At 44.5% G+C, this 25,829-nt stretch overlaps 1 pseudogene; it reads left to right on the forward strand.

Moving 5' to 3' along the window:
• The first annotated feature begins 1,087 nt into the window (after positions 1–1,087).
• On the forward strand, positions 1,088–24,286 carry LOC136503119 (dicarboxylate transporter 1, chloroplastic-like; annotated as a pseudogene).
• Positions 24,287–25,829: the final 1,543 nt, after the last annotated feature.

Below are 25,829 nucleotides of genomic sequence, written 5' to 3' on the forward strand. Positions count from 1 at the left end.
GTAGGCATCAACAATCTGGTCCTAAAATAATGGCGATTAGGTGGAAGATCGGCTTCTGTGGTGGTCCATCACTATATATGCCAAGCCGCTATATATAACAAGATTTCGAGGTACCATTTGATGTGGATGGCACTAGTTTACACGCTTTATTTCGTCTTCACTTTTGACTCACTATATATAAAATTAAGGAAAAATTTTAAATTTATAGGCATGAATCATTAGCTTGGGGTTATATATATAGTAGTAGTTACTATCTAGACACAATCCTATTATTAGGTTCGCGACCCAAAAGTTGTTAGCCTTTTCTCTCCTCTTGCAAATTAATGCTGTCCATGTGAATACGTACATATGAAAAAAGGGTGTTTACATGCACATCTAATGAAAAATGCTACTAAGATAACTATTAGTGTTATTATCTCATTTGGTCCAACCAGTGAGATAGTTGTTATCTAGATCAATTATAGTTATTTTATTAGCTGTTGTTTGGATCCAAAAGAGATAACTATTAGCATATAGCTATTATCTCCTACAACTAAAAAGAACAAAGCGTGGATATTTTTTGGTGCGACATTTGTTTTGGTTCGTCCGTCTGCCCACGCATGCGATCCCGCGGCGCCGGCAGGTGGGACCTCCTCCAAGCTTGCGGTCCCGCGAGTCCCCCAACCCTCGCGCACGACGCCTCTCCGGCCGTGGGGGAGGACACGGCCGCTGCCGCCCGCCCTGCACGGCCTCACGCTGGAGGAGCTCGCGACGGCGGTGTGGCCATGCAGGACGAGGAGCCCGTAGACTCGCTGGCCTCCGCCATCGTGGACTGAGCGTTCCACCTGCAGCCTGCCCTGCCTTCCTCCTTCGGATCTGCATCGGAGGGGAAGTTGCAGTCCCACTCCCATCTTGATCCACGGGACTCGACGCAGGGGTTAGCGCCGCCGCTGCGGCCTCAGCTCGCGGGCGGCCAAGGGGCGTGCCGTTCATCAAGACCGGCCTCGGCTCCCGTGTCGCCTACGCCTTCGTCGCCGCCTTCGGCTCCTCCTCGCTCGGCCTCGGCTACTCGTTCGTCTTCGCCGAGGCGCTCCTCGCCCCCGCCGCCATGGCGTCCTCCACCACGGCCTCGCCGCTCACCTGCCACCACCTCGGCAGGGTTGGCGCCTGCCCCAACCTCCCATCCCTCTCCTTCTCCCTCCGCCGCCGCTCCTCCTCCTCCTCTAAGCCCATCTCCCTCTCCCACTCCCACTCCCTCCCCTCCAAGCCCTCGCCGGCCCCACCCCCCGCCGCAACCGGAGCCTCCCGCCGCGGCCTCACCCCCGTCTCCCCCTTCGCCTCCGCCGCGGCGGCCCCAGCCCCGGACTCGGTCCCAGCACCGGCCCCGGCGCCGGCCGCCCCGCCAAAGAAGCCTGCGCTACAGGGCGCGGCCATCAAGCCGCTCCTCGCCTCCCTCGCGATCGACGTCCTCATCTGGTTCGTCCTGGCCCCCACCGGCGTGCCCCGCAACGCGTGGCAGCTGCTCGCCATCTTCCTCTCCACCATCGTCGGCATCATCACCCAGCCGCTGCCCCTCGGCGCGGTGACCCTGCTCGGCCTAGGCGCCGCCGTGCTCACCAAGACGCTCACCTTCGCCGCGGCCTTCTCGGCCTTCGGCGACCCGATCCCCTGGCTCATCGCGCTAGCCTTCTTCTTCGCGCGCGGGTTCATCAAGACCGGCCTTGGCTCCCGCGTCGCCTACGCCTTCGTCGCCGCCTTCGGCTCCTCCTCGCTCGGCCTTGGCTACTCGCTCGTCTTCGCCGTGGCGCTCCTCACCCCCGCCATCCCCCCGTCTCGGCGCGTGCGGGCGGCATCTTCCTGTCGCTCGTCAAGTCGCTCTGCGAGGCATGCGGCTCGCGCGCCGGCGACGACATAGAGCGGAAGCTCGGGGCCTGGCTCATGCTTACTTGCTTCCAGACCTCCGTCGTCTCGTCGGCCATGTTCCTCACCGCCATGGCAGCCAACCCGCTCTCGGCCAACCTCACGGCTGCCACCATCGGCCAGGGGATCGGATGGACGCTCTGGGCCAAGGCCGCCATCGTGCCGGGGCTGCTGTCGCTCGTGCTCGCCGCTCATTCTCTATGTGATCTACCCGCCGGAGGTGAAGGCCAGCCCCGATGCGCCACGTCTGGCCAAGGAGCGGCTCGCCAAGATGGGACCCATGAGCACGGAGGAGAAGATCATGGCCGGCACGCTGCTGCTTACGGTATATAATTAATGATATATATACATATACTTGCCATTTTCTCGCAACATTTAACTCTTTGGCATTACTATAGCCTTTACTAGCATTCTTTGAACTTTTCTTGTGCTATTAGTGTTCTTTATTTATGCCTTGAATCCTGATGGTTAAAATTATTATCAGCTATCTTTCATAAGTAGTTTATAGTGTTCTATTATGAGTGGATGCACCATTTGATGTCATTGGAGTCTTAGGATTCTTGTTATCAATGGTTTAGTAATCGACTGAACTCTGACCTGTGACTTTGTAATGTTTATATCCTTGACAGTCGTTGCCACTGAATGCAGTTTTTTTCATTGCCCTGTCACATCTAACTTGAATAGGAATTGGATCCACTTTTCTTCACTGAAAATTATGCCCTTGCTCTGCATGCTAGGTTGGTCTTTGGATCTTTGGAGGAATGCTGAGTGTGGATGCAGTGTCTGCAGCAATTCTTGGCCTAGGGGTCCTCCTAATCACAGGGGTTGTCACATGGAAAGAGTGTTTGGCAGAGTCTGTGGCGTGGGATACGCTTACATGGTTTGCAGCACTTATAGCAATGGCTGGCTATCTCAACAAATACGGGTTCATCTCTTGGTTCAGTGAGACTGTTGTGAAGGTACACTCTCTTTTCTTCACATAACTCTCATCTCTCATGAGCCTTGGCTCTTGGCATTTATAAGGTTAAGGTTTTTCCTTTATTCATGAGAAAATTCCTTATTTGACAATGGAAGTTAACATGCTTTATTCTTTTTCCCACAACGAGAAACCTGAATTTTATTACTTGAAGCAATGAAATTACAAACACAACGAGTTCAAAGACATAACGTCACAGATTGGCAGATCCCACCCAACTAAAATCCATACTTCTAATCACAGAGGGACCAGAACATATGGAACCACCTCAGGCCCCTGACATGCTTCCTTTATGGCCCTGAAAATCTTTTTCTCCCTTATATGACACTGGGTCTATCTTTTATGCCTTAATTTGACACTTCCATCAGTTTTGGCTGTTAACCCATTAAAAGATTAGATGAAAAGACCTTTTGACCCTCAGCCCTCTTTGCGCCAGTATTGGAGTCCCAGCACCAGGATTTGTGCATAACATATGTGAGGCAACAAGCAATTTCAAAAAACCATGCGTAGTTTTAGTTACTGATCAAATCAAAGCTTATCATGAAAGTATGAAGCATCTCTTTCTCAGTATCCATCAACATGTTAACTTCATAGATGAATTATTCATCCTATTTCTTTCCCAATATCATTCAACATGTTAATTTCATACATGAAATTTTTTAAACTATTAATTGGTGAAGAAAAAATGTGCTTAATGTAATCATCTCGTGAGAAAATAGTATGCTTCTTTTTCTTAAAGAATGAAACAGTAAGTTTTGTGAGGAAGACGGCCTTCTTTTACTTTCTACTTTTTGGATGTCCTCTTTTTGTGAGGCTAGACTTCAAGCTCTCAGAATGTGTGAAGATAAACGTGTTGCTTTTCTTCCACTACTACAAAAAGCATTTCTAGGGGCGGCTGGTAACCCTTTGTAGGGGCGGTTTGCCTAGCCGCCCCTACGCAAGGGTCTCTACAAATCATGCATTTGTAGGGGCGGTTCCCAGGCCGCCCCTACAAATCGATTTGTAGAGGCGGCTGGAAACACCAGCCGCCCCTACAAACAGGTATTTGTAGGGGTGGTTCAATCTAGAACCGCCCCTACAGTACATTTTCCCGCCAAATTTTTTTTAAAATTTACAATTCAAAATCGCGTTGCCGAACGTCCCACGATCAACATTCCGAACCGCGTTCGCGTTGCCGAACGCCCCGCGACCAACATTCCGAACCGCGTTCGCGTTGCCGAACGCCCCGCGACCGCGACTACAAGCACAAGAGTATTCTATAAACTACAATTACAAGTCCAATTCACAAGAATATATACAATCCATCATTAAATATACAAATTCCATACACATTGTTATCAACATCCTAGAGCTAGCCTTTCAGTCTCACGAAGGTGTTGGTACTGAGGATTTGTACCTAACTCAGACTCTCGGTCATGGTAGGCGCCTCTGACGTGTACAATCTGGTCCAATATGAAGTTGCAAAGGTCGCCGACGAGCTCTAAGAGTTGGTCATCCTTATATGGGTCTCTTTTCATTCCTTTCTCTTCTCTCCACTACAAGAGAACAAGTTTTGGTTTAGTATTTCATACCATTTACGAAGTTTTTATACTACGGGTGAAGAGGTTCAAACTTACCCTTAAGGGTTGTCTCCTGTAGGCACCGGTGTTACTCATCATAGAACATATATAGTATCCACAATGTACACTCCCAGGCTTCTGCTTGGGGCACTGTGTGTTTTGCATATGAAAATGTTAAGTAATGCTTTTGACATCACCGGAGTACTAAAGAAGTTACACTTACCGCACATAGTATTTTTATAGCCAGCTTTTCCTTTCTTGCTAGATCATGCCTTCCATGATGATTAGTGACATAGAACCTAAATGCCCTGCTCGAATTATTTTAGCAAATACAACTTGTTAGTATCCAAAAGTGAACGTTATAAGTATGTATACAAACATATAAACTAATGAGGATTGTCGATATGTATACGTCATGAGAATCGATATAAAGTCTTTGTATGTCACCATGTCCTTATCTAATGAATCAAAGACCCATGCCATGCTCCTCCCGACATCGATGGCTATACAAATCCAGTGGTTGCTGCATGGATTTAATCATAGAACTAGATAATCTCTTTTGTATTGAATAAAATATATCGAACAAAGCTTTAAGTATAGAGTTGAGCTTACTCGAAGTTGTATGGTAGCCATATAGTAGAGTGTTGTTGGAGATTTTTGAAAGCCAGGGCAATGTATGCTGCAACCTTAAGGGACTCTTCCCTTAGTTTCACCGTACACATGTGCTCTTTCTCCCGAAGAGTCTTTGCAGCAGCTAGCTCTTTGGCATCCAGTGCACCGTTTAGGGTAATTGAAATTTGTTTAGGCTATAGCTTGAGGGTCCACATACCCGGCTTTCACACTTAACATTTGTTTGACAATGTGCACTTGCATTCTACAAATCACGGCGTGGGTTAGTTACAATAAAATTCAAAGATTACATTCATATCATATAGGGAGGACAAGGACTTACAGGCACCACGTGCGAATTAGATTCATCTCCATTTCTCCCAGGTAAAAGCATGTCTGCATGTCATTGAAGTCAAAGACAATTTTCCCGGCTGGGCTTCCAAATGCGCCGGTGAGGAAGCATGCTTGTATGATATCTATGCTCGTTGGGAGAACACGCAAGTACCAATCATGGAACCTTCTCATTCCAAGTGGTAGGCACTGGATGTCCCGGTTTGGTAGGAAGGGCTTGCCTCTTTCATATGTTTTTGAGTAATCCTTTGACCATTTGATGCAATCAACATTTGGATACTGCTTTACAATTTGGTGGAGTTTGCTAGTGACAGCCTCCTCAGAACCCTGTGATGGGACTTTTTTTACTTGGTTCTCAGGCTTCAACTGGTCATGGGAATACCACTTGGACACCGACGAGACATCTTTGATCGGAACATAAACTGGCCTTATGATGATTGGATGCTTCTTTTGAAGTTCCCATTCAGGCACGTCCTCATCTTCTTGTGCTGCAGCTTCTTTAGGAGGCACTCGTTGTTCATGTATCGGCTGTGCTTGTTGAGAAGACTGTGGTATCTCATGATGTACTTGCTCGGTACGAGCTGGAGAAGGTTGTGGCATCTCATCAGGCACATGCTTGCTAGGAGGCGGGGAAGAATGTGGCATCTCAGGAATGTGGGGGTCACGAGACGGTGAAAATATCTCCCCGACCTCAACAACTCGCTCTAAATTTGGGAGAGGGGGAGGCAGCGAAGAAGCAGTCAATATAATATCCCGTTTGTGCCAGAGGATGAACTGCCCCATAACGTCTCTGAGTAACACCAGCCCCTCGGGAGTTGCGTAGTCTATCCTCCACTGCATGAACTCGGGCTTCACTGTATGCACCTCGACCCTAGTATAGTCCGGCGGTATCTTATTATTGTGGTGTAAGCCACCGGGAGGATGTGCCACACCCGTTGCCACCTCCATCACAGTGTTCTACCGACCGCTGAGAAACACCAAGGTGCAACTAGTTGGTTCCCGTATGCGATCGACTGGGGTTGTGGCTGTAGTGGAACCTTGGCTGCTAGGAACTTTTAGAGGGCTACCAACTAATGCCAGTTATCCCGGCGGCGTCACTAATATCCGTGGCTCCGTAGACAAACCTTGCTCCTCCAGCGCCTTCGCAACTAGAGCCTTCACTTGGAGCTCAAGACTAGTCTCCCGGTCTCGGCCATGTTTCTTGTATATGTGCCTTTTCTCTTCGAATCCTTGCTTTCAGGTCATCCTTTTCCCTAGCCCCCTGGTGCGGCCTGTGTGCTCCTTGTTTCCCAAGCCAAGGCTAAGCTCGTCCCTCTCTCTGGAAGGATTGAATGAGCCCTTCTCCTTGTCTTCAGCATATTTTAGTATCCTTGATACCGCCTATTGGGTCTCCGGCTTATCAAACTTAAGATTACTGCCGGATGATTCTGTACTCCTCGCATATATCCAGTTCCTTGAGCGTACCTTCAAATTCATCACATCAATATTCCCAGCAGCTGCGGCCTCTTCGTCCATCTTCCTAAACTGCTCTTCCTTGGTATAGTAGCCACCGGGGCCTAGATGATGGTGGTGTTTGTTCCTCTTCGTCAGCTTGGTGTTACAGGCACTGAGCTCCAATGCCTCCGGTGAAGTCTTCTGAGCTACGAGCTCCTCCCATTGACTAGGAGTTATTTTGCTGAACTCGTTGAAGGGAGTTAACCCCTTTTGGATATATTTCGTGTTGAGCTCCGACCTCCAACGTTGGAATGACTCTCCCATCATCCTGATAGCATTTTTTTTACCAATTCGTGCTTACCCTCTAAAAATCTAAAATTGACCTTCAGCTGCCTATCCCATAGTTCATTCTTTATGTTCTCTGGTACCTCTTTCCAGTTAGGGATTACTGGGTTCAATTTATCTCTTACTAGGGCCCGATCGCATTACGGAATCGTCCTCTTAATTCCTTCGGCTCAAGGATCTCCCCTGCTGGCCCGACCTCGGTTATCACATAGTCCAGCAAGTAATACAGTCAACTAATACAACTTTACTATCAACTGCTTAGCAAAAAAGCAAGTAATACAACTAATACAAAAAATAACATGTCAACTTATTCCAAACTGTCAACTAATACAGTCAAGCAAGTATCATAGTCCAGCAAGTAATACAACTTTACTATCATAGTCCAGCAAGTAGCCCAAGTTTTCATACAAAAAATACAGTCAAGCCAGCATGCTAGAACAAATGAAAACTAAATTCTTCTCTCTACGTCATGTATCGATCCAACCATAGTTAAAATGCAAGAACCTACCACAAATCATATCATGTCATACTGCAAATAAGAAATAACATGTGTACTTGGTGTGTGACTCAATTAGGGTTCGGGTGCTCAATTTTGCCCAGAAGGAAGGGAAGAGAGGGGGGCGGGCATACCTGGTGTGTGACTGGTGGATGCTCGTTGCCGGCAAAGGATCTGGCAAAGACCTGGGCAGCTGGGAGTAGAGCAGTGGCGGTCGGCAAGGCCATGTGCAGCCGACCGAATGCAGTCCTGGGGTAGGCGAGGTGAACGGGAGCGGGGCGCTGAGATCCTGCGTCGTCGGCGTGCGGGAGAGGGACCGCTGGAGGCTGAAGGCTCCTCGCTCACCGGCGGCGTCGCCGCTCCTCTGGAAACCCTAGGGCGGGTGCACGGGAGGGGGCGCGGGAGGGGGCGAGGGGGCACGGGTGCGGGGATGGGGGCGCGGAGATGGGGCACGTGGGTGCGGGGAAGGGGTGTGGGCCGGCGTCGGCGGCGAAGGGGCGCGGGTGCGGGGAAGCCTGACGGCGTCGGAGGAGAAGAGAGCGCCCAAATGAAGCCAACACCCGTGCGTCCTCGTTTTTATAGAGAGGATGATTTGTAGGGGCGGTTTCTGATCCAGTCGCCCCTAGAAATGCATTTTTAGGGGCGGTTCCTGATCCAGCCGCCCTTAGAAATGCATTTGTAGGGGCGATTTCTGATCCAGTCGCCCCTAGAAATGCATTTGTAGGGGCGGTTCCTGATCCAGCTGCCCCTACAAATGCATTTGTAGGGGCGGTTCCTGATCCAGCCGTCCCTAGAAATATATTTTTATTTTTTTTAAATTATTAATTCTGTATTATAAAAACAATTTTGTATATATAAAACAATTGTGACCAAAATAAAAGTAATACAAAAACAATTGTGTATATGCACAAATATAATATTTTGTATTATTATATATATATGAAGAAATATATATATAAACAATTGTAGTCAAAACAATATAGAAAACAAAAAAAATTAAAAATTTGAATTTTAAAACTTCGACTATAATTTTATGATATTAAATGAAATAAAATGAAAATGTTATAAACATAAAAGTTGTATAACTCATCGACATGTACAACTTTTGTTTTGGTCATCTTGTCATGCGACTTTGTTTGAACGATTCAAATTTTGAAATTCAAATAATTTTAAATAATATTTTCAAAGAGTAAATGATTTCAGATGAAAAACTCATGAGTACCAATGTTGTAGAACTCATCAATATGTACAACTTTTATTTTGATCATATTTTCATTTGACCAAATTTGAACTGTTGTAATTTTGAATTTCACTAAATGGCAACTTCAAACAAGATTTTGAAACCTTAAATGATTTCAACAATAAAAGTCGTGAACATAAAAGTTGTTGAACTCCTCACTGTCTACAACTTTTATTTTGGTTACTTCTTCATGTGACAAAGTATTAGTAAACACTGTTCATAAATTCACATATGACTCATAGTTTCATGAACTATACGAGAAACATATTGATTTATGAACAATGTTTACTATCACTTTGTCAGATAAAGAAATGATCAAAATAAAAGTTGTAGATCTTGATGAGTTATACAACTTTAGTATTCATCACTTTTTCAGCTGAAATCATTTAATGATTGAAAATCTCGTTCGAACTTGTAAATTTTTTAAATTTGAAAATTTGAAGTGCTCAAACTTTGTCAAATGAAAAAAATGACCAAATCAATACACTAACTTGATAGGGCAAGATTTTAGAAAATTTTAGGAAAAAAACATCACATTTGGAGTTAGTATGAGGAAGAAAGACTAGTTATAAATTTTACCCAGAGATTAAAAAGAAAAATCACAACTAGCTAGCATATTAGAGTGGATGTTCAAATAGAGTCATCTGGATGTTGCAAAGGGTAGTCTCACATGCATAAAATGTAGTCTCACACACATACAAAAATATGTAGTCTTACACACGTACTTAAATATATAGTCTCACACGTATGCATAAATGAAGTCTTACAAACACACACTTACACAAACACTCCACGTTCAACAACTAGCTAGGCCGCTGTAACGACTTTCCCCTTGACACATTTTCGTTCCCATGGCATTATGTCTTTGGGGAGGTTCTTTTCCACAACACTGATCTTCTTAGGAAAGTCTGTGCATAGCGGCATCTCATCGTAGTTATTGTAAGCTTCAACATCGTCCACGCCATCAATTCCAATAATGTGTTGTTTCCCGGAGGCAACCACGTGCTTTGTCTTCTTTGGGGGCAGATTACTTTGTGGGTCAGACATATAGAAAACTTGTGCGACACGTGAAGCGAGCACCCAAGGGTCATCTTGGTAGCCTAGATTCTCGAGGTCCAGGACTCTTAATCCAATCTCGTTCAGTTGGTGTTGTTTGATCCAACGGCATCGAAATAGGGCCACCGTTATATCCCTTCCATAGTCAAGTTCCTATATCTCTTCAATGATGCCAAAGTATTGGATCTTTCACCCTAATCCATCGAGAGCCTCGATTCGAACACCGCTGTTTTGGTTCACATATTTACTATCCTTTGCGTGGGTATAGTACGTATACCCATTGATGTCATAAGCATTCCAAGATGTCACTTGTCTCGATGGCCCCTCCGCCAACCTACTGATGGTAATAGAGTCTATGGTTTCTCCAGGCGGTATTTTTTGGTCCTTCAACCATGTAGTTAGTCGTTGCTTGTGTTGTTTCATGACCCAATCATCCGAACGGCCATTTCTCTTTGCCATAATGATAACCAAGTGTTCATCAATATACGGTTGTATCAGTTGTGTACTCTGCAAGACATTGTAATGCGCCCGACTCACCTCTTTGTAATTATGGTCGATGAACACTTTTCTACCACTGGTGCCCTTCCCAGCCAGCCTACCCTTGTGACGAGAATCGGGTTTACCAATCCCTTTCTGTACTTTTAGGTACTCTTGACAGCACTCGACGACTTCTTCAGTACTGTAACCCTCTATCATGGAGCCCTCTGGGTATGCTCGATTATGCATGTATCGACTTAGAACTGACATGAACCACTCGTAGGACCACATTTCATGCAAGTAACAAGGGCCAAGCGCCTGTATTGGATGAACCATGTGAATCATGAGATGTGGCATTATATCAAAAAAAGTAGGAGGTAAACACATCTCTAGTTCGTTTTGTGTCTCCACCACAAATTCATGTAGGTCACTCAGCTCTTCCTTGCCAATCGTCTTCTGTAAGATCTTCGAAAAGAAGTAGCACATGCGGGTGATGGCCATTTTCAAGAACTCTGGCTTTATAGCCCTGATTGCAATAGGTAGAAACACTGTCAGCATCACATGGTAATCGTGAGCCTTGCAGTGTGTTATTGACAAGTCCTTCATCGACACTAGCTTCTTCACATTTGCTGAAAACCCAGTCGGGACTTTGATCCCCCTCAAGAAAGTGCATATAGCTCTCTTCTTGTCTGGTGTTAGGTTGAAGCACGTCGCGGGCAGAGTGTATTTTCCATTAGCCTCAGGTACCGGGTGAAGCTGTGGCATCACGTTTAGCTGCACCATGTCTTTCCATGCTTTCATACCATCCTTTGACTTGTCTGTGTCCATCAAGGTAGCAATGGGACTCTCAAAGACATTCTTCTGCACGTGCATAGCATCAATGGCATGGGGGACCTCCAAGTCTGGCCAATAAGGCAGATACTGAAAGAAGATCGATTGTTTCTTGAAAGGTACGCCTTTGACAGGAGGTGTGCTTCTATCTCTGTTCGTCCCATCCGGATTCTTCTTTCCATAGACGACGCGTATGTTTTTCATCATTCTATACACGTGTTCTCCGTTATGACGTCTCTCCGGAGGGGGTTCAATCTCCGGGGCGTTGTCATAAAATCTAAAGAATAATTTGCTGCGGTACTTGTGACTTGTCTTTAAGAAGTGTCGGTTCCTTAGGTAAACTATCTTCTTGGATGCATCCAGGTACACCCATGTAGTACCATCCAAGCAAACCAATCATCCCATCTTTTCTTTGATCTATCCAGACAAAGAAACAGCACAGGGTAATCATTGGTAGTAACAAATATTATTGCTCTACATATGAAGTCCTCCTTTTAGAACGCATCGTACATCTGCTCCCCATGCCTCCATAGCCTCTCCATTTCTTGCATCAAGGGCTCGAGGAACACGTCTATATCAATGCCTAGTTGTTTAGGTCCAGAAATAAGAATAGTGAGGAGAAGGTACTTTCTCTTCTGACACAACCATGTTGGGATGTTGTACATGGTCAAGATCACTGGCCATGTGCTGTGGTCGCTCATCCTCTCATTGAAGGGATTCATTCCATCGGTGCTCAAGCCAAACCGTACATTACTTGGGTCATCGCTAAATTATTTGTGCTTCTCATCAAACCTTTGCCACTGACTACAATCAGCTGGGTGTGCAATCTTATCATCATCCACCTTGCGCTCATCATCCCACCATGTCATGAGTGCGGCTTCTTTAGGGTTTAGGAAGATACGTCTCAAGCGGTCGGTCACTGGCAGGTACCACATTACCAGGGCAGGAATTCTTCTCTGCTTTGCATCATTGCCTAATGGAGTGTCCTCTGGGGGCTGAGATTCTTGTACCACCTTTTTTGTACCCTTCTTATTCCTCTTTTTCCACGTGGAGGGTTCGTCCCCACCGTAAAGGTCATTGTTCTTGTACCGGCTGGCCCCACACCGGGGACATTTATCCAGTGACTTGAATGTTTCACCATGAAAAAGTATACAGTGGTTGGGGCATGCATGTATTTTTTCAACCCCCATTGTCAATGGACTTATGACCTTCTTCGCTTGGTATGTGTTGGCTGGAACTGAGTTTGGTTGTGGCAGCACCCATGACAGGAGATGCAATAGATCATTGAAACTACAGTCTGACCAGCCGTACTTAGCCTTCAGGATGAGCAGCTCAAGTACGAAACGTAGCAATGTCCAATGTGTCGAACAGCCCTTTTCAACACCATACACAGTCTCCTTCGATGCTTTTGTCACCCTTTCCAAATTTTCTAGACTTTTTGGGTTATTTAGTAAAATCTCTGATCCAAGGGCTCGAATCATGTCCTCTAAATCATCTTCATCCCTGACACGTGCTCCACCATCATTATTGGCACCACCTTCATCATTACCATCCCAACCACCAGCATTACCACCTTGTTCATTATCAAACTCGAAATCCATTCGTGCATCAAGCTCTACTGAATATTGGGACAGGGATTCTATGGTTTCGTCATCGTATTCCTCATCATCCTCGTCGTTAACAATAACCGTTTCACCATGATGAATCCATACTGTGTAGTCCTCAACAAATCCTCGCATAATCAAATGTGATCTGATGATAGTCACATCTATCCATGTCATATGGTTCTTGCAATCTTTACAGGGGCAAATAATTGTATCCTTATTCTCTTTTAATTTCGTTGCATGCTTCGTTGCGGCTTCAATAAATTTATCCACCTCTTCACGAAAACCTGCCTTAAACCTTAACGAACCATACATCCAAGAGTTCATGTACTCTTATCTTTTACAACAACAACAAAACAAACATTAAAGGACTACTTATTCAGATATATATAAAAATGAATCAAAGTATTAATTACTTGAGAATAATTGTATATACTTCAAATATATATGAATATAAATCTAATATAATTACATGAAGCATACAAACACACCATGGTAGAGGAAAATTAATTAATGGCCCATTTATCCATAAATAATTAAAATACATATTTATTGATTACAATAAACAATTTCAAAGACAACAATTAGTAACAATTATACTTTACCCAATATCTTTCATACAAACCCTAGTCCAATTTTATCAAACATAAATTTACAAAAACGAAATTAATAAAAAAATCAAACCCTAGATCTAGATCCACATGCACATGAAACATCCATAAAACTAACTAATTGTTCACTAAAATCAAGAAACATAGACCAAATAAGGGTATGATCTTGTTCCCCTCCCTAATTTACCCTAGTACATTTAAAACTTGGGTCTAATTTGCTTCATAAGTAGCTCAAGCACCATAGAAGAGAGAGAAAAACAAAACTCTAATTACTCACTAACCAACCATTAAAACTTCAAAAAAAAGTATGGAATGGCATTTTCTTACCTTCTACAACCTCTCCACCAAAGGATTTGAGACAAAAACCTTCCCCCTTAGTAGAGCAATTTTTGGGAGGTGCCCAAGGCCTCCCCACCTTTCTTTCACGAGTTAGAGTGAGTGACCCGAGGAGGAAGAAGGTGCTGCATCTGTTTTATATGGGGGCATTTGTAGGGGCTGCTGGTGATTGTGCTGCCCCTACAAATCGGAGCTATAAATACAGGGCCATTTGTAGGAGCGACTCAATCACCAGCCGCCCCTACAAATAGCATTTCCAGGGGCGGCTGGTGATTGAGCCGCCCCTACAAATCAGACCCCATTTCTAGGGGCGGCTCGTAACACCAGCCACCCCTGCTATTCCATTTGTAGGGGCAGCTGGTGTCTAGGCACCCGAGCACGCCACTATAGGGGCGGCTCCATCACCAGCCGCCCCTAAAAAAATCGAACCGTTGCTGAAAAATCGTTTTTTACGTAGTGTTCTTTGTATAAATTCTCTTGCTTAGCTCTTTGGTTCTCTAGCCGTCCTCAGGCTCCCTCTAGGAGCTTTGTTCATAGTTGTAGCCCCTTTTATTGTACAATTTCTTCTTTTTATTAATACAAAAAGCTCTAACAGTGGGGGCCTGCGCTGCTGTATTTTCTGTTAAAAAACAGTAAGTTTTTCATTGTATGGTTCAGCCACATTTTCAGTAGCTGGTGTGCAGCTTCTTCTTTACATTCACTTTAATTAGCAGTTCACTTCTTTTAAATAGCGCAAGTTTTAATTATATTTCATAATAAGTATGTTTATACTGTATTTCAGCATTTCGCAGAGTCATCCTTTCATCCCACCTTTTAGTTCTAGACTCTTGACATGTCACATACCATCATAAACAAAAAATCCAAAAACAACCTTCTGTCTGAACAAGAAAACAGAGCCCATCCCCTTAAAAAAAGGAAAACAGAGCCCATCACATGACCTTCCAAAGCTGCAGAGCACAGAAACAGGGGAGCAGGATTAAGGCCCTGTTTGTTTTGTCTTATCCTATCTGTGGCGGAAAAAAGCTCAGAATCACACCAGACATCTTGTGTTTGATGCCCTTCTGCTGGCCGCCCTTCAGCATCACGTAGGGTTTTCAACAGGAAACATGAGATGCTGTGACGCGAGGGAATCAGTGCTTCCCCACGACATAGCTGGTGTAGTATATGCACTACTCCCGTCCATGGAAACAAACAGGCCCTAAGAAAACCAAGTTATTTGTGCTTGTTTCACTGAGAGGATTGGGGCAGATGAACTCCAAGCCTCAGGCACAGTAAATCAGGAGCCCAGGCTGCTTGGCCATTGCGCTCTGGCTGTAGGATCTCTGGTCAGTCGGGCTGCCACCCCCAATGACGCTTGGGGCACAGCTGCTCGGGGCGGTGCCGCCCTGGCCGTTTGGGCCGGTGCCACCCATGCCACTCGGGCCACCACTGTCAACGTGATCCATTGTGCATGTTTCCCTGCCGACCTCAACTGGATATGAACCCACCTGCTGACTAGGGTTTTGGGACGGAGGAGGGGCACGGGAGAGAGAACAACAGAGAGGATAGAAGCTGGCGTTTGAGCTTGTGACGGGAGAAGATTGAGGGCCGTGTGGCTTTGAGGAAAGGGGCATTTTAGACCATCTCCAACTAATCTGACATGAACTTGAAGGTTATCATTGTCAGAATGGACGGAAATATCAAAGTAGACCTGGTGCCATATAAGGGAGAAATTTAGGGCCTTAGAAGGAACCATGGGCGGCCTAGGGGCGTGCCGTCGCCTGGAGACACGGTGGCCAAGGGGGCGGGTGCCGCCATGGCCTCAACGCTAAAGCTGGCAATGGGCCCCCGGCCCGATACCCGATACCCGAAGGGTATTTGATCCATTAGGCATCTAAATGGACAAGAATCCATCCCCAACGGGTATAGCGGGTACGGGAACGTTCCCTGTTTACCCGTCCCTGTTACCCATTGAGGAACCCGACTATTTGAGCTGTCATGCGAGTATTAGGCCCAAAGAAGCTCAACATAAGTATTTTGGTCTAAATCTGAACAATCATATATATATAGTTTGTGTGTTCTAGGAACCCTAGTTCAATTTTTCCTCACCATTTCCGCCAGCAGCACAAGCACACCTACTGAAAGTGCATCTAGCCCTTTAGTGGGTTTTAGATGATTGAATGACAACGTGATTAAAGGACTAACCTGTTTGCTAAGTGTGAAACGGTAATAGGTTATCTCACAGGTACTTAATGAAAGCCAAAATGATGTGTTGTTGTATAAACAATCTAGTTCAAGCACAAGACAACAATGCAAATGGAATTCATGTGAAGGCTTATTTCTTGTGGGATTTCCATGTACTATGTGAAAGCAAGCTCATGATTATTAGTTAATGAGACATGAGGGATTGCATATGGAATGGTCTCATATTTGAAGCTTGCTAAATAAAAATGAAAAAGATAACAATACATATGAATGGATGATTCAACAACAAGATGTGACTTGATGGCTTGAGATGGTGAAGATAGCAAGGAAAGGCTTCGAGGTACTAAGCAAGGGTGAAGGGCAAGCGACGGCTTGGCGGCCGAAGAACCTAGCTAGGGTGAAGAAGAAAGTACTTGCATTTAGTTGAGGTACTAATCAAGCTAAGATGGTCATATTGATGTGAAGAATCAAATCTATAATGAAGTATTTGATGGAAGTGACTTGATACATTTGGGATTATTCAAACTTGATGAATGGAATCAAGTCACATGCTCAAGATGGCTATGCTTAAGTGAAAAGATCAACATCAACATGTTAGCACCCTTACTTGATGAAGATTGGAAGGGACGGCATCAATTCAAAAAGAACAACTCAAGTGGTACAAATTCATATTCCCGTTTATCTTGAGTTTAATAGGTATGCCGTACTATTAAGAGGGATGCATCATGTTGATAGATAATGTTTCATAAGTGCTCAAGCCAACCCATGTGAGTTTTGAGAATTTGAGCGACAAAAGAGCTAACTGATTTGTTGCTGGTCTGGTAATACCGGACGTGTCCGGTATTCATACCAGACGTGTCCGGTATTTGTCCAGCAGCTGTAAATTTGTTGTTCTCGAGTTGCTTAGTCGGGAGTTCCGACGTAGGTCGGGAGTTCCGACGGTCAGGAGTCCCGACGTAAGTCAGGAGTTCCGACGGTCGGTAGTCCCGGCATGGGTCGGGAGTTCCGACGTGTCGCACTTCATCTGACTTGGAGGGTTCACTGTCCTGGTCATACCGGACGTGTCCGGTATGGATGACCAGAAGCCAACGGCTAGTTTTCAAAAGCCGTGAGGGTCGGGAGTTCCGACGTAAGTCGGGAGTTCCGACGGTCGGGAGTTCCGACATATGTCGGGAGTTCCGACGCCTCACTAACTTTAACTCGGTTACATGTTTTTCAAAATTAGTAAGGGTCGGGGGTTCCGACTTGAGTCAGGAGTTCCGACGTTCGGAAGTCCCGGCGTTCTTCGGGAGTTCCGACGCTTCACAACTTCACTGTAACTTAGTTACCGTTGGCGCAGTATGAGTCATACCGGACGTGTCCAGTATGAATACCGGACGTGTCCGGTATTGCAACGGCTATAAAACGGCTAGTTTTTCAAGAGGGCTATAAATACCCCCAAGCCTCCACCTTTGGAGGCTGCTGATTCTGCTGAGATAGACACACGTTTTTGAGCCTTGCCAACTCTCCTAAACCCTCTCTTAGTGAGTGTGTGATCCAAATTGCAAAATCAATTTGTGGGTTAAGAGAGAATTTGAAAAAGAGAGCAAGCCACCACTTGAGCACTTGTGCATATTGTCAATCTTGTGATTCGCATTTGTTACTCTTGGACTCTTCGGTCCTAGACGGCTAGGCGTCGCCGGAGAGCAACCGAGAGATTGTGGTTGCTTCGGAAAGTTTATAATGGTCGATTCCGCCGCCTCGGAATCATTTAGTGGAAGGAGGAAAAGGAGTTGGAAAAGACTCCGGCTAGAGTGACCTTCGTGGTATCCTCTAGGGCTGACCTTCGCTGGGTCGCCCGCAGCCCCCTCAACGGAGAGTAGGACTCAAACGAGTCCGAACTTCGGTAAAACAAATATCGTGTCTCAATTCGCATTTCATTTGATATTTGTGTTGCTTTAGCTATTCTGCAGATACTCTGTGTGTATTACTATCTCTAATAGTTTCCTGCAGTTTGGATTGAAGATAGAAATCAAAAGGAGCAAATTCGGGGCTGTTCCACTGAAGTCGTGAATACCGGACACGTCCGGTATACCTACCGGACACGTCTGGTATTAGCCCCTGCGCCAAACTGAATTGTATTGTGTTCTAACTTTTTGGTTGCAGGTGTTTGGCTCCTAGATTCTTTTAGTATCTTTTATATACTCTGTGGCTAACTTGTGAGGGGTGGTACTACTCGTTATTTGGAGTTTCCATTTTGGAAACTCTCTTTACTTATCATTTCCGCATTTAAAGGTGTTAATTCTCAGAAACGCCTATTCACCCCCCTCTAGGCGGCATCCTAGGTCCTTTCCATTGGTATCAAAGCAAGGTTCTCACCTAAAGCTTCACCGCCGTGAGAAAAGGATGTCGACGCCTATCGAGTTGGAGCCGGTGCTTCTCCAAAATGATGGTTCAAACTTTCTACCTTGGTCAATTCATGTACTCAATGCTTTTAGACATATTAGTCCTATTGTTGAGCATATTGTGTTTGCAAGCATACCTCTTCCTATAGTTGATTGGAGCAACTATAAGAATTTATCAAAAGAGGAAGAGATATGCGTGCAACTCAATGCTCAAGCTATTAATATCATTTTGAGTACATTGAGTGCAGAGGTTCAAGATGAGGCAATATTCAATGGACAACCACCTCCGGAGAGTGCTCATCTCATTTGGACCAAACTCATTGAGTTATATGGAGAATCCAAATGCGATGATGCACTTGAGGTCGAGTCAATGGAAAGTATGTCCATTGTGTCTTCATGCAGCAAAGAAGCCTCACAAGACCTCTTGAGCACCGAGCCGGAGCAAGAAGTGCAAGCAGCACATGATGTGCTGTCTGCCTGCACATACCGGACGTGTCCGGTATGGCCGAGGCAGCAGACCAGCAAGCAGCTGTTTGCAGCGATGCTCAAGCCCGATGGCGAACAAGTGATGAGTCAACCTCAGTATCTCATGATACTCATCACTTGTGTCTGATGGCCAAGAAAAGCAAGAAGAAGAATAACAAGAAAGATCAAGAAAAGGAGAAAGCACAAGTAGATGATCAAGATAAGAGTGATGTTCAAGTTGAAGACAACTACAACCTTGATCATCTCAACCATAAAGACAAGTTCATCATCATGAAGATAGTTGAAAAGAATGATGAGCTTGAAGAAGAGATTGAGAAGCAAGAGCAATCGCTTCAAAATCAAGAAAAGTTTCTCATCTCCAAATTGCAAGAGCTAAAGGCAATAAATGAGAGGTATGAAAAATTGTCAATTGAGCATGCTTTAGTTACTAACTCCTCTTCTAGTGTTTCACAACTAGAGAAGGAAAACTTTGAGCTCAAGGCAAGGCTAGATGAACTATCAAGCAAGTATAATGAGCTACAAGCAAATTATGTTCATCTAAAGTGCTCTCATGAGGAAGTAGTAGAATCAAGCATCATGCTTGAGGTGGCTCATGAGGTTGTGATTACATCGGTAAAATTCTCTCAACCTCTCATACATCCGCTCACTAGTACACCATCTCAATTAAATATTTCTTGTACTAATGAATGTGCTACTCAAGCAAGCCAATCTTCGATTGAGCTAAATCTTATAGAAAACATAGAGCTCAAAGAAGAAGTGCAAAGATTAAAGAAAGATGTGATTCGGTTGAAGGGTAAGGAGAAAGGACAACCTTCTCAAGATAACCGTGATAACATGGTGAAGAAGCTTGAGAAGGGTTCAAACCTTGCTTCCTCCAAAGCCCAACAAAAGTATCACATCTCAAGCAAGGCCAACACAACCAAGAGCAAGAAACATGGAAAAAGGATATGCTATGGTTGTGGATTGTATGGACATGAGTGGGCTATGTGTCCACACAAGAGTTGGGCCGACAAGGTTGAAGCCGCCAATCAAAAGGCTTCTACCAAGGAGGCCAAGCAAGTGAAGAGTCATGGACAAAGTGCTTGTCTCATGAGCAAGAAATTGGGGCATTCTACCAAGAAATGCCCAATGTACAAAGAAGCAAGAAAAGAAGCCCAAGTTGCAACTAGAAGATGCTATGGGTGCAATGAGATGGGCCACAAGGTTGATAGATGTCCATACAAGCAAAGCAAGCATAGAGCACACAAAGGCCGCATATGCTATGCTTGTAGAAGAAAGGGGCATCTAAGCTATGAATGCCCAAACGGTAAAACTCCTAAGCCAAACAAATTTGTTTATAATGATATGCTTAGGAAGACCACAAATAGAGTTAGCACTAGTAAGGTGATGTGTTCACCACTAACTAATGCTAAAGCCATTTGGGTGTCTAAGCACTTGTTGACTAACTCAAAAGGACCCAACAAGAGTTGGGTACCAAAGTGTGCTTAGGTTAATGATGTAGGTACTTGGTGATGGGATGAAGGCTTCGGGGTGGTTGAGCAAGAAATTTGACTATATTCACTCAATCTATCAACCAATTCTTATCATAATCTCTTATATGGTTGACCCGAAGATAATTCAATGAACATCTCATATATTTCATCCTCACCATTGGTAACAAGTACCTAAACCTTGTAGGATAGCCACTTTGTTTGTTTCGTGTTCTATAGTTCACAAATAGGTACATTTGTGAAATAATGAAAGTGGCTAATAAGATTAAATTAAAAGGAATTCTACTTTGCCATATGATGCTTTTAACGACTCTCTAGTAAAGCAATTCATTTGTTAAGATGCAAGTTTACAATAAATACTAGAGCTAAAATTACAAGCCGTAAATTAATTGGTTCTGTCCTGAACCTATCGGACGTGTCCGGTATTACTATCGGACGTGTCCGGTATGGCCAGGGATAGAAAGTCAGTGCTTCTGTTCTGTGTATTCCGGACGTGTCCGGTATGCCTACCGGACGTGTCCGGTATTACAAGAATCAGAACACTAATTGGATTCCAACTGTTTTTTTTTCATATACGTTCATATATCACAAATTCACAAAGAAGCTTGTGATTTATTAAATCTAAGTGGATTGTGAGCATCTCCCGAACTTAATTTTAAAAATGGCAATCTTATTTGGTTCATGGTCAAAATAAAAATTGGCTCTCAATTTCTTATCAGAATAAAAGTGCTTGTTGAAAGTCATTCAAAATACTTGAAGCACTTATTTAGGGGGAGCTAAATTTCTATTTTGCACCATTGTGGACTAACAAATTTATCTAGCACTCTTTGTAGTCCTTTGGATGAAAAATTGAATTTGTATCAAGCATGATTACTTGGCAATCAAGGTCAACATAAAGATTATCATGCCATGTGTCTTCTTAGTGGTATTCTTGTGGGCTCAAGGCAAAGGTATGTTTTTACATACATGTATTGTAAGTGCATCTAAGGCCCTTTACATGTTAGAATGTGCATTTGTGTGACATAGGAGAAATGTTTTTCAAAACCCATAACTAGCATGTGTAGGTGGTGTGAATTTGAAAAACTATTTGAATCTTGGTCTTTGCGACCTAGCCCTGTCATGTGGTGATTATAGCTCTCCTTGATTGTTTGATCGGCTAATCACACATGACATGGTTTTCTTAAGTCCACAATCTACTTTATCTCACTTTATCTCTCTCAAGCAAGCAAATTATTGATTATGCCATATATTTGGAAAAGAGAAAATAAATTGATGGCATTCGATAAGAAAAGGTATAGTACTCGGTTTGGATCAAGATCATACACCTTTTGGACTGAGCAACAACAGAGAAAGGGATTGGAAGAGACAAAACACATTTTGGAATAATTTGGGCCAGCCCGTGAATACCGGACGTGTCCGGTATGATACCGGACATGTCCGGTATGAGCGGGACTATAAAAACAGAAGTACCCCTTCGGCCCAGACTTGTCTGTCTCCTTCCAAACAAACCAGCCGACGCCCTTCTTCCCACCTAGGGCGACCAAGGATTTCACCAAGGAAAAGAGAGAGAGGGAGATTGCATTGGAGAAGGCTTGAATCAAGGATTGAAAGCCCGTGGATTTGGATTTCACATCGCTCTCTCTTCTCTTCTCTTAAGGTACCCTAATCACAGACCTCGTCCGATCTACTTGGTCAATACATGATTTGAAAATTCCTTCGGTCAATATGCTGCATTGGTGATGGAGAAGCAATGCCCAAAGTTTGGTATTAATCCATGTTGGTTTGAATCAGGGAACCCTAGTTAGGGTTGCTGGTGGCCCATACCGGACGTGTCCGGTATGCTACCGGACGTGTCCGGTATTACCCAGCAGAGCAGGCTCTCTGCTTCCTTTGATTCAATGCTATCCTAGAATTGTTGATTAGGCACAGTTTCTTCTGTATCTATGTTTTGCAAACCTTGTGACAATGGTGTGTCGAGGTGATTGTAAAACCTTGGATAAAAGAATCTATGTCTAATTACAATTCAAGAATAAGCTATGGGCATGTATCTAAAATTCTTTGGAAATCTTTGGATACAGGACAGCAGCCATGAGTGGACGACAGGAGCCGAGGTCCAAGCACAGGCATGATCCAGCACTTGAGAAGTACAAGAAGGCGAGACAGGATATGCATCCTGGATTTCAGCCAACCAGCAGGAGGTCCACCAGGGCTACCTCTAGTGTAGTAACTCAGTATGCAGAGGGGTCCGGGAGCTCTTCTTCTGACACAGACACTGATGAGTTCAGAGTGGAGTCTAGAGATGAAAGAAAGAGGAAGAGCACTGACAGTGGATCAGATGGTGACAGCTCAGATGAGGAGCAGGAGATTGAGGAGGAGTCAGTTCCTCCAGTTCAGCACCAGCCTGGTCAGGGGATGCATTATGGTCTTCTTGAGACACGTCTGCCCAATGTGCCCTCCTATGTTCCCAGAGTTGACTACAGGGGAAAGGGTATGACCAGGAAGGCTAGAGATGAGCGAAGGGTTGATCCGAGGAGCTTACCTAAGGTTCAGTACGATCACCGCTTCCAAACAGCGTTTCACTTGGACTTCTACTCCAGTGTGATTCTTACCAGGAACCCAGTAATTGCCAGGTCTCAGTGGATTGACTGGCAATATATTAGAGAGTTGCAGAAGGCCTCAGTTGATCATGCTATTGCCATCTGCCAGAGCACAGGAGTTTATGAGATCATGGAGTTCCAGCATGACTGGAACACAGAGGTAGTAGCTCAGTTCTATGCTACTCTGTTCGTTGAGGAGGATGAGAGGCGGATGCACTGGATGCTTGAGGGCCAGTGGTACAGTGTTGACTATGATGTATTTGCTGCCCACCTTGGCTTCTCTGAGGATGATCTCCAGAGGGACAGGATCCACACCAAGCAGGTGTTACCCCCTGAGCAGCTTGCATATATGTATCCTCCTGGTGGTGAGAGAGGAGCTGTGGGGAAGGTTCTAGGTCTTCACCCTACCTACAGGTACCTGGACAGGATGTTCAGGAAGACTATTGACTGCAAGGGTGGAGACAAGGGCACCATTGCTGATTACTCCAGGAACCTACTCTATAGGATGGCACCTGATGCTCGGCCCTTCAGCGTGTTTGACTTTGTTTGGTCCGAGATCAGGAGTGTTGGAGAGAGGCCCCTCAAGGGCTGTGGTTTTGCTCCTTATATCATGCATATGATTGAGCAGGTGACAGGGCACACATTTGAGTATGATAAGATTCACAAGGCTCTGAAGATTGTTGCAGATTTGCCTGAGACAGGGTTACCTCCAGCAGGACCAGGAGGAGCAGCAGCAGCACCAGAGGTAGATGCACCTAGGAGTGGTGCACCAGCAGGAGCTTCACCTTCACCACGTGCACCTTCACGTTCTACTTCACACCGTGGCAGTCCTCCTTCGCCTATCCGCAGGCTTTTCAGCTCCATATTTGGGATGTGCCGTGACATCCAGACTAGGCAGTAGAAGGAGAGGGAGGCTAGGAGGAAGGACACTCGGACTTTGAAGCAAATTGCTTCTAATCTTGAGCTTGATCCTCCTAGGTCTCCTCTATCAGATGAGGCAGCTAGTGAGCCTGAGACTGAGGAGCAGCAGCAGGCTAGATATGATAGAGAGTATGTTGAGTTCATACAGCGACAGCGACAGCAGCAGGCACCTGAGCACCCTGACACTCTACCACTTCAGGCTCGTGTGCCTACTCACTCTCAGTCATGTCCCAGCACTGCCGATGACTATGCTACAGATTGGTGGAGTGACTTGACAGGTGGTGGCAGCTACTACGGCTCTGGTGGCTACGACCCATCTGGTGCCGGTGGTTCTCGTCCGGCTGGTGTTATCCGCTCTGATGACGAAGATGCAGGGAAAGATGATGATGATGATGAGTGATGCCAGAGATTTGTGACAGCTTGTAGCCCCTTTGTCCTTAGTATGTCATTGTTGGACCTTTGTGGTGATAGATGACAAAGGGGGAGAGAGACTGATTAAAGCTTCAGGATAGTTCATTTGCTTATCTTTGTACCTAAAGATATGTACTGCAGGCTGTAGTTTGTTTTTGAGCTTCATTGATGTATCTTGGATTTGAGATAGATTGTATCATGTGAGAGATGAGACTTACTTATGCTTTATCTATGTATCTCTTGAGACATAATCTTTATCTATATATATCAGTGGTTTCTGGACTTGAGAAAATTTGTAATGAGTGCTATGTGTGAATTACATGTGTCATATTTATTTTCATAAGGACTATGCATGCTAGAATGAAAATATTTGATGTGATGCCTTTATATTTATTCTTGTATGATATATCTTGTCATATGCATCACAGTTTCTCTTTGTCACACACACATGCACCCCACGGATGCAATGATTTAGGGGGAGTCTCCTATTTGTTTTAGTATGTGCAATTGACATTTGAGGTCATTTTGTGGATTCTAATCATAAGCACATATTAAGGGGGAGCCTCTCATAAATCATTGAACCCAAAAGTTTAAATATTTATATCATTTTGTAAGCTTTAATCAAGTTGTCATCAATCACCAAAAAGGGGGAGATTGAAAGTGCATCTAGCCCTTTAGTGGGTTTTAGATGATTGAATGACAACGTGATTAAAGGACTAACCTGTTTGCTAAGTGTGAATAGGTAATAGGTTATCTCATAGGTACTTAATGAAAGCCAAAATGATGTGTTGTTGTATAAACAATCTAGTTCAAGCACAAGACAACAATGCAAATGGAATTCATATGAAGGCTTATTTCTTGTGGGATTTCCATGTACTATGTGAAAGCAAGCTCGTGATTATTAGTTAATGAGACATGAGGGATTGCATATGGAATGGTCTCATATTTGAAGCTTGCTAAATAAAAATGAAAAAGATAACAATACATATGAATGGATGATTCAACAACAAGATGTGACTTGATGGCTTGAGATGATGAAGATAGCAAGGAAAGGCTTCGAGGTACTAAGCAAGGGTGAAGGGCAAGCGACGGCTTGGCGGCCGAAGAACCTAGCTAGGGTGAAGAAGAAAGTACTTGCATTTAGTTGAGGTACTAATCAAGCTAAGATGGTCATATTGATGTGAAGAATCAAATCTATAATGAAGTATTTGATGGAAGTGACTTGATACATTTGGGATTATTCAAACTTGATGAATGGAATCAAGTCACATGCTCAAGATGGCTATGCTCAAGTGAAAAGATCAACATCAACATGTTAGCACCCTTACTTGATGAAGATTGGAAGGGACGGCATCAATTCAAAAAGAACAACTCAAGTGGTACAAATTCATATTCCCGTTTATCTTGAGTTTAATAGGTATGCCGTACTATTAAGAGGGATGCATCATGTTGATAGATAATGTTTCATAAGTGCTCAAGCCAACCCATGTGAGTTTTGAGAATTTGAGCGACAAAAGAGCTAACTGATTTGT

The sequence above is a fragment of the Miscanthus floridulus genome, chromosome 14 (assembly GCF_019320115.1).
Source record: "Miscanthus floridulus cultivar M001 chromosome 14, ASM1932011v1, whole genome shotgun sequence".
Taxonomy (NCBI): Eukaryota; Viridiplantae; Streptophyta; class Magnoliopsida; order Poales; family Poaceae; genus Miscanthus; species Miscanthus floridulus.